This window comes from Salmo salar, chromosome ssa24, assembly GCF_905237065.1.
Source record: "Salmo salar chromosome ssa24, Ssal_v3.1, whole genome shotgun sequence".
Lineage (NCBI taxonomy): Eukaryota > Metazoa > Chordata > Actinopteri > Salmoniformes > Salmonidae > Salmo > Salmo salar.
The window spans coordinates 12785055-12795535 of record NC_059465.1 but is presented as its reverse complement, the minus strand read 5'-3'; the positions used below and the strand labels follow the sequence as shown (position 1 = coordinate 12795535).

General features: G+C 42.2%; 1 long non-coding RNA gene and 1 other non-coding gene across 2 annotated transcripts; one reads left to right on the top strand and one right to left on the bottom strand.

Moving 5' to 3' along the window:
* Window positions 1–893: 893 nt before the first annotated feature.
* On the bottom strand, window positions 894–3032 carry LOC123730367 (uncharacterized). The gene is made up of 3 exons (XR_006761729.1): window positions 2797–3032; window positions 1966–2034; window positions 894–1453 (listed from the first exon to the last, which is right to left on the bottom strand). It is a non-coding gene; the product is annotated as an uncharacterized lncRNA (long non-coding RNA).
* A 2235-nt stretch (window positions 3033–5267) lies between these two features.
* Window positions 5268–5322, top strand: LOC123730457 (U7 small nuclear RNA). Its single transcript, XR_006761901.1, has one exon. It is a non-coding gene; the product is annotated as a U7 small nuclear RNA (small nuclear RNA).
* Window positions 5323–10481: the final 5159 nt, after the last annotated feature.

Below are 10481 nucleotides of genomic sequence, written 5' to 3'. Positions count from 1 at the left end.
TCTGTTGTGAGACTAAGGTGACAGAGACACTTTGGACATGACCAATCATTTCATTCTCAACAGGCAGTGAACGCACGCAAACACTTGAATGCAGTAACACGACCGCGCGCATGAGTGCACGCGTACACACACGTACACACACACACACTTCTCTCCATCCCCTCCATATGAAAGACAACAGGCCTGACATGTAGAGACAGCCTTGACAAATACAATGGGGCCTGTCATGACAAATAATGTCCCCCACTGGGTCTCAATGGGATTTGATAAACTATTAGTGACCGTTGCTATATCAACGGTGTGATGACCTAATGATTCGAATTTTGGAGATCATTACAGCTTAAATTACGTTCTTTTCATCATCTCTATGCAAACAAGGATGATTTCTGTGACAGTTTCGCTATTTAAACAAATTTTGTTAAGCTAATAAAATGAAAACATCAATTCAAACTACTTTTTCGGTACCTTGTTAAAAGTACAACATGAAATCCATGTCTTAAACTTTGCGTTTCGGGAATGTAAAAGAATATGTCTAATCTGCTTGACACATCAAAGTTACTTACCTTACAGGTCGCAAAGTCAGCTAATTTCCACTCCATTCATATGCAAATCCATTTGATAGCATACACTGGCTTGTCTGGCTGTCATGTTTTTATTTGAACCTGCCCCTCTATTATGATTCCTTTTTTTCTATCTTGCATAGCTCATCGGTACACCCTTGTGGTTGAATATATATATGCATCTATTGTAGGTCCTAGGATATATCAAATAAATACCATCAAAGGATACCGTACAACTTACAATAATGAACACCTTGTGAAACAGCTGCGAAAACCAACCTGCCAATATTTAAGATTTTAATACATCAACGTTGATAGTTTTTGGTACCGTTGTGTCATTCATTTATTTTCACAGATTTGTTGTACACCCACATGGCAATCATAGACTAAAATACTGAATTCTGGCGTGTGGAATATAGAGGAGGTGGGTGCTTTGTGGGTGGGAGGTTCTGCCTATCACTTGTTCTTAACAGGCAGCCAGTCTCAGAAGGGGTACTTGAAGAGGGAGACTGCAAAGTCCAGGGTGTTTGCAGAGCTAGTGTTTTTAGTTAATCTGTGTATCTCACATATTATGTGCCCAGTATGACAGAGCAAAAAAACATTCTTAGCAGATATTGACAACAACAATAGCTGTAGATGATGATATGAAAAGTTGGAGGGCGGTTGCTAATGGAGGACATCAGGTGGATCCACGTCTGGGTGTTGGGCAGAACCCCTAGCTCCTGGAGAACAGGAACAAAATGTAATGCATTAGTGCAGTGTTAGAAATGGGAGATACTGTATGTAGTTATGGCCAGCATGCATCTCGGTCAGCACGGCCTCCTTCTCCTCCTTAGTAAAAATCACTCTCCTGTGTGGCTGGCCATCCTTCCCCCGTAGGTAGATATAATTGCCTAACAAGTTGGAAGAGAAGAGTTGTTGAAATATTCAAGTCAAAATACATTTGCACTGCTGTCTTTCTCTCTCTGTGTCCGTCTCTCCATCTGTCTTCCCACCTCTCTCTCCCTTTCACCCCCCCCCCCCCCCGTCTGTCTAGTGAATACACCTAGTTAAGGGCATTTGGAATTGCCATAATTGCTTATACCTATCCATTTGATTGATCAGGTTTAACTTATAGTTAGACACCTCAATATGACAGACATATAACTATATCAGTGAAGGCTGCTGAGGGGAGGACGGCTCATAATTATGTTTGGAATGGAGTCAATTGAATGGTATCAACCACATGGAAACCATTCCATTTACTCCATTCCAGAAATGATTATGAGCCATCCTCCCCTCAGCAGCCTCCACTGAACTATATATATAGCTAGCAACTAGCTAGATGGAAAATGGTTGCTGAAAAATGGTTGTACATAGCCAAATCCGTCCAGTTATCTAATAGAAGTTAACTGCTCAACGTTACCCTGAATTGTGAATTTCTCTGAATGTTGCACCTCTTCTCAAGATCAGTGGTGTCTTCATAGTACTTCGCCTGGTTGGAAAGATGAAATAAAATCTCCTCGAGGGATACCATTGAAGTGCAAGCTACATGCAAACAGAAAGCTACAATAACAGTTACAGTAGCTAGCTAACGTTAGCTAAATAAAACTGTCTGGCTAGCTAGTTGGATAGGCTAGCTGACTAGGCAGTAGTGGAGGAAAAAGTACCCAGCTGTTATATTTGAGTAAAAGTATTGATACCTTAATAGAAAGTTAGTCAAGTAAAAGTGAAAGTTAGCCAGTAAAATACTACTTGAGTAAAAGTCTAAAAGTATTTAGTTTAAAATATTCTTAAGTATCAAAAGTAAATGTAACTGCTAAAATATGAATCCCTTAAAATTCCTTATATTAAGCAAAGACGGCACCATTTTCTTGATTTAAAAATATACGGATAGCCAAGGGCTTTTCAAAATATTAATTTGTGTTTAGAGAGTCCGCCAGGCCAGAGGCAGTAGGGATGCCCACGTGTTCTCTTGATAAGTGTGTGAATTTGACCATTTTCCTGTCCTGCTAAGCATTCAACGTGTAATGAGTACTTTTGGTTGTCAGGGAAAATGCACAATTTTTTTTAGGAATGTAGTGAAGTAAAAGTAAAAATAGTCAAAAAATAAATAGTAAAGTAAAGTACAGATACCCCAAAAAACACTTAGGTACTTTACACCACTGCTAGGCAGGCTGACGTAAATAAGTACAGTAGCTAGCAACGTCAATCTAAAAACAGCTTAAATTATTTATTCCTATTTAACAATATTTACTTATATAAAGACAAATGTATGGTAAAGAAAGAGTGTTCTCTTTCCAGTCATTTCGGTCCTTTGAAGCAGCAGGTAGTCAGCAGGTTGTCACTTTCAAAAACACCGACCTTGGAGAGCAAATCTGAGGTAATAATTTTGCACGGACTGAGCAAGTGTTAATGCGGTGAAATAGAACTAGAACTGCCCGCATCCTCCTTCCTTATGACACCGCTATGAGGTGAAATAGAGCCAAGCAACCAGCATAGCAACAAACGCTTTGGTTCATTATGTAATCCGGTAAGAATTTTGCAAGTTCTAGCAACAGCCCTAGCAACAGAAGCTAAAACTCATCGAATCCCATTGTGACATAGAGGGGGACTCTATTTGGTCGGGGGACACTATTTGGCAAGACAGGCCCCATTTAAAAAAAACTAGTGTGACAGGTCAGTCAAGGCCTCATTTCACCAAAGTGATTCTCGTCTTGAAGCACAGTTCTGTCCTACGGAACATTTGCTTTTCAATAAATGTGCTTTACTGCAAGGTGCTGGTGTGAAATAGCATTCTATTCAGCGGTTCTGGGTGAAAGACAAATATAAATGTAAGTACATTATAATGTGACCTATAGCAACCACTGTGTGGTATGGGATACTGACATATTGATATAGGCCTGCTGTAACATATATGGTATTACTTCATAGTGGTCATGTAGGATATGTTTGGCTTGCATTCAGCAAACCCAGTGTTCATGCTAGTACAGTACATCACTACTGTATAGTTCAATTTTTATAGTGTTTCATTTTCACCAGCAACTGCATAGCATCTTTTCTCTTCTAAAGGTCACAAAATGCATGATCATATCTTAAAAAATGTAGACCATGGATTTTTAAATAGCACCATGGCTCGTAAAAAAAAAAAAAGACTAGCGTGTATTTGAATTTGCCTTTAATTTGTGTGTAACAGTGGGCTGGGAAGTAGGCCAGGTGGCCAGGGACAGGCAGGGGATGGCACAGTACAGCTCGGCACAGCACATGGGGAAGGTAATCTGTTACATCTAGGCCTAGGTTGCATCCAAAATGTCACCCTATTCCCTATATTTACTATTATTTACTTTAGAGCTCTGGTCAAAAGTAGCACACTAAATAGGAAATAGGGTGTCATTTGGGACTCATCCCTAATCTGCACTATACCAGCAGCCACCTCTGTGACTCACCATAGATAGAACTCCCATCCCATCTCACTAATAAAGCTCTATCATAGAAGAGATCAGTGGCGATTCCTCAGGGAGAGCAAGAATACTGACTAAAGCTTTGTTTGCTGATGTGTAAGAGAAGAGAAGTGACGTTTGTTTGTTTGTTTGTTTGTGTAGGATGATGTAGCCTAGCAGTGTAGCACATCTGGAAAGACTGACTGCTGATGCCACAACCACATTTTTCTGCATGAGAAAACTTCTACATAAACAAACCTACTTCTAGTGTGAAAGAAGGCTATAACTCCACATTTCCTATTCTTTTTTTATGGCATAATTCCGAGTTCAAGTGGAGTGGGCTCTGGGGTTAAGGAATCCATTTCTGTAAGGGTTAGAAAGGTATTTGATTTGAAATATCAAGGGCGTTCCAACTCCTAGACGTGTTCCATCTCCTCTGCCTATTACCCAGAGTGCATCAGCGTGTCATTATGCCCGGCACAATGAGGAGAGAGGTGCCGGCTGGAACAGAGCTGCTCTGTAATGGTGCAGGGTTGTGATTGTAAATCCAGACTTGTCTGAAATCAATCACTGCAGAGAGAGAGAGAGAGAGAGAGAGAGAGAGAGAGAGAGAGAGAGAGAGAGAGAGAGAGAGACCCTAGCCCATCTCACCATCAGTGGACCATTAAAATTATGAGTGCATCCTGCAGTTCTTTGCACTTGCTCTGTCTCAGGTCCCAGACCTGAGGTGACACAGAGGGCATAGTCGGAGGGGAGGGTTAGGGAGGCATAGGGTTGTGGTGAGTGTAGGGAGCGAGAGCACGCATCACTGAGGGGGGGCGGAGGGCATTGATTTTTACAGCAGTGATGGCTATTTATGGCACCGCAGACGGTTTAACATCTAATCAGATCACAAGGAGTATTCTGCGTGAGGGGGATGTCTCGTAATTGCATCAGGGGCCCCTTTGTATTGAAGTTGAGCTCAAATACCTTAATAATAATAGTAAGGACACTGTAAAGCAAAGACAATCAAACATGCAACAACAAACAATATATTTAAAAAAAAAACACAGCTACACACATGAAAAAATATACTATGTATATACCTTGCCTATTCCCCTCCCCCATATTGCAATTTGTTCCACCAATAAGTGAGAAACCTACATGCAAAGTATAGACCATATTGTGTTCCCTACAGATTATAGAAAAGAGCAGACGCTCTGAACTATCTGTTCAGACCCCAGTCCTACCTACCAGTGAAGGCTGCTGAGGGGAGGATGGCTCATAATAATGGCTGAAATGGAGTATGGAACATTTGCTCTTTCAGTATTTCTCCAGTAGGTTTCCTCAAGAGGAAAGCCTCTACTTTCTATGTCAAAGAAAATAGAACAAAAACACTATAGTAAATACTACAGTAATGTCCTCAAAAACATTACAGTAAATACTACAGAATACTACAATCCACAAAAACACTGCATTAATTACTATAGTATATACTATAGTTGTTTTACTACAGTATTTATACTATAGTTAACTGTAAATACGACAGTATACTACAGTAAATCCACTACAGTAAATATTATAGTAAAGTCTGCAAAAACGCTAAAGTGAATAGTATAGTATTTATACCATAGTGTACTATAGTATTTTTTCATGTGGGTAGAGTTGAGTGAGGGCTAAGCTGAGGAGAAAACCAGGCTGAACAGGTTGGTTTTTAGTCTGTTTTTGAAGGTGGTGATGGAGTTAGAGTTTCGGGTGGCTGGGGGAGAGAGTTCCAGGGTTTGGGGACAGCGGCGCTGAAGGCCCGGTTCCCCATGGTGCACAGTCTTGTTTTGGGGATGGTGAGTAGTTCAGAATCAGAGAAGCGGAGACTCCAGGAGGGGGTGTGTGTGGAGGTCGGAGAAGTATGAGGGGACAAGGCCATGGAGGGCTTTATAGGTGAGGAGCAGGATCTTGTAGGAACAGTATCGCAGAATTTGTGAAGTGAAGGGTGGTGCAAAGAGGGGGTGATGTGTTCGCAGGGTTTGGTGCGTGTAATGAAGATTAAAATGTTATTGGGTCAGCCTTGGTTTATAACATTAGCAAACGAAGTGTGCAGGCTGAGGTGAGAAGCCATTGAATTCTGGTCCCTGGAGAGTGAGAGAGAGATATTGCAGACTATTAGGCATTTGCGACTATAAGCATTTATGTTCAAAGCCATTTTGCAGCAAAGGATTGGGCAAGCTGTGTTTTTAAGTTAAGCCTATGGGAATGTTGGGAGAAACCAGTAATGCTCTCAATATCCAATTGCAGAAAACAACAAACAGAGCTTGTTTAAAATGTCTGGCAGAGAAAAGCAAGAGAGAGAGAGAGAGAGAAAGGCGGTCTGTTTTTCTCAGTTGTAAGCATTTCTTTCTTGATGCCTCTCAGTGAATGATGGGCTCATTTCTACATTCTCTGAAGTTTCATTGCAAGTTTTATAGCAGCTCACAGCAGTCAGCAGCTCACAGCAGTCACAACATTGTTGAATAAAAAAACTCTCCATGCTGAACCGAACACCTCTTGCTTTGGATAAAATAACTGAAATCATCTTTCAGTCATACTGTGACCCTTTTGTGCCACATTTGTTCTTTTGGTTTTCTACAAATACATTTGTTTACAACAAAGTTAGTTAGTAAGGAACACTACTACAGTGTTATTTTTCTGTAGGCCTATTTCCCTCGTAAAACACTTCTAATTTAAGGTGCACTTCCCTAATGTCCCTGTAGATCAATAAAGTGTACCGACATCGTTAAGGCAGCATTAACTGGCCGCTCCTTCATTACCGCTCACCTTCAAACCTCTATCACAGCCATGTTGCAATTTTATTATTCTGTCACTCCTGTCACAGAGCAGTGAGTGCATCTCCCCACTTCTCTTCTGGCATGTGGAGCAATCGTCCACAATGCGCCACGGATGGGCGAGGGCGGTGGTTTCGTTGGACTCCACAACAAAACTGTGAGCCAAGGGCATCAATTACAACAAAGGCTGACGGCAGCCCCATATCTCCCCTCATCAAAACAGGGTCGCGGCACCTCATCTAGTCTTGTCACTGTCTGTCTGGCAATTCAAACGCGCCGCTGGACCTCAAGTCTCAAGTCTCTCCCTCCCAGCACTCTGACTATGATGTGATTGCCACAGCACTGCCCTTTTCTCTGGTCTGGCCTCTAGAAATAAGACCTGTGTGTGTTACCCTATGGGGTCAGTCTGAGTCGGTGGAATTTAGAAACTCACCTGGAGTGGGGAGGAGTCGGGGATGGGGGTCACAGGCCCTGGGTCACTGTAATAAAGACAGTTGTCCTCTCGCCGGTCTCGAGCTTCCCTCCACTACATCTTTCCAGCTACTCAGGTGGTCGTACAGAGAGAAAGTAACTGAAGGCCTGGCATTTCCCACAGATCAGTCTGTGACCCCCCCCCCACTCCACATAAACACACACATGCACACAGAGGCTCCAGTGTGATGCGGTGATACCAAGCCTTTCTCTTTATAGCAAGTACACAGCTCCATCTCCAGCCCAGCAGATGCCAAAACACTGGCCTCCCAACCCAGCCGTGAATGACAATTATGAGTGGGAGATGTGGTGTGCGACCCCTCTGTGCCTTGTTGCGCTCGACCCCTGAGTTCCTGAGTTCTTTGTATGACAAGGTATTCTCAGTATCAAGTCTGTGTCACATGGAGAAAGAAGCAAGGTCTGCCAGTGGGGGAAGAGACTAGAGAGCATTCTTTCTCAGTAACTGAGCAGGGTGCCATGATGGATTGTGGGAGAGTATGTTTCAGCCACTGCAGGGGCCTGATGAATGAACCTCTCCTCCACTGAGTGTGATCTAACCGGAGTCCCAGCATGAGATAACTAGCGCCATAGCCTGCAGCACCATACAGCCACGCAGGCAGGCAGGCAGCCAGGGAGGGAGGGAGGCAGGCAAGCAGGAAAACAGGGAGAAGCAGGCAGGCAGGCAGACAAACAGCCAAACAGGCAGGCAGATGGATAGGCAGGCAGGCAGGGAGACAGAGGCAGGCAGAAACGCAAACATGGAGGCAAACAGGCAGACAGGGAGACAGGCAGTCAGAGCAGACAGACAGGTAGTCAAGCAGGCAGGGAGGGAGGGAGGCAGGCAGGCAAGGAGGCAGACACACAAGCACGCAGGCAGGCAGGCATACAGACAGCCTATCTTACACACAGACAGACGGGCAGGCAGGCACGTGTTTCCTGGCTGGCTGGTGAAAGCAGACAATCCTCCCCCTGTCCATTTATTTGTCTGTGAAACTGTGAATCTCTTAATGGGGAGATATGTCAGTGTCAGTATGGAGCTGAGTGGGTGTTGGCAGGGTTGGGTAGGTTACTTTCTAAATGTAATCCGTTACAGTTACTAGTTACCTGTCCAGATTTGTAAATTAGTAAAGTAACTTTTAGATTACCCAAACTCAGTAATGTAACCTGATTACATTCAGTTACTTTTAGTTTACTATCTCCTTAAGAGGCATTAGAAGAAGACAAAAATGTATGTTACCAATTGAACCACATCTATTGCAGGATAAATCAGTGTTAAAGTTTACATAGCTGGCAATATATGGACGTTAAATTTTACTTTATGGGTTGGTTATAACCCATTGCTTTCTACTAAACAATTAAATGATATCTTTACATTAAAAACCAAAGTCTATCAGAATTCCAGTCATTCCAATAAATGTTATACCCCTTGATCTTCAAGAATATGACTTGGAAATATGGAAGTATAGATTAGCCAAATTGTTTTACCTGAGCATAACACCAAAACTAAGGACTTATTAGCCAGCCCTACTCTGTTGTTTCTGATTTTGTTGTCATGGAGGACTGATTCGGCTCATTGATTCGAGTTGAACAATAAATGCTGTGCCCATGGAATGGCATGCTTATACCGAAACGTGTGATTTACATGTGAAAAATGAATGCCGTATGCTGCATTTGCTGGAGGCCTATTATTTAATTGTTTGTTGGTGACACTTTGATATCTTGATAATATGCAGCTGTTTAAAGGGCAAATCCATGGATGAAACAATAACAAAATGGATGCACTGGCTCTGTTTTGGTAAAAAGCTGAGGGATGGGCATGGAGAAATTGAACCACTCTCAGATTAATAGACAGAACTATGGATGCAATGACTGACCATCCATGATATCATGGATTGTTTTAACCATGTTATGAGGCTATACATTGTTTACATTTACAATGTTTATAAACATGGGATTAAAAATAAAAATAAATTACATCAAAATATAGGACAAAACACACATCACTACAAGAGAGACAACACAATTTCATTGTGAAGGGGAGAGAGGAGGAAGTGTGAAAATAGCCATTGGCCAGGTAGTGTTGCTCTGTTTGCAGTTGCACTGTCTGTACACAATGACTTTATTTTTCATATTTATATTACTGTCTGAAAGGAATCTAAATTGTCTGTCTGTGTGTCACATTGAGAGGTTTGGTGAATGTAAGTATATACTGCCCTCTGCTGTCTTTGCTCTCACTATATCTCCTTCACACACACACACACACACACACACACACACACACACACACACACACACACACACACACACACACACACACACACACACACACACACACACACACACAATTAACTAAGTTAAACAGACCCAGCTGCTATTGCATTGGTGTCTATTTTCACCCAGTTAAGTGGACCGAAACATACTTTTTTTTATGGTAAAATGGCCTCAGTGAACTATTTTCGTTTATCCACAATCTTTGATGCAGTTATGTGTGATCATACAAAAGGGAATGTGATGTAACTTAATAACCACTTGAGGGCAGTGTTTTATCACAAAGCATTTGAGTCAACATCATTGGAAGACCTTTCTATTTTATACACAGAACTAAAATATAAAGGCAACATGTAAAGTGTTGATCCCATGGTTCACGAGCTGAAATAAAAGATCCCAGAAATGTTCCATTTGCACAAAAAGCTTCTTTCTCCAAAGTGTTGTGAGCATTCTTCCTTTGCCAAGATAATCCATCCACCTGACAGGTGTGGCATATCAAGAAGCCGACTAAACAGCATGATCATTACACAGGTACTCCTTGTGCCGCGGACAATAAAAGGCCATTCTAAAATGTGCAGTTTTGTCACAATGCCACAGATGTCTCAAGTTTTAAAGGAGCGTGTAATTGGCATGCTGACTGCAGGAATGTCCACCAGAGCTATTGCCAGAGAATTGAATGTTAATTTCTCTACCATAAGCCGCCTCCAATGTTTTTTTTGTTGAGAATTTGACAGTACATCAAAACGGCCTCACAACAGCAGACCATGTGTAACCACGCCAGCCCAGCCCAGTCAGAAACCGTCTCAGGGAAGCTCATCTGCGCTGGAGAAATGTGCTCTTCACGGATTAATCCTGGTTTAAACTGTACTGGACAGATGGCACACTACTTAGATGGCGTCGTGTGGGTGAGTGGTTTGCTGATGTCAACATTGTGTACAGAGCGTCCCATGGTGGCTTTGGGTTTA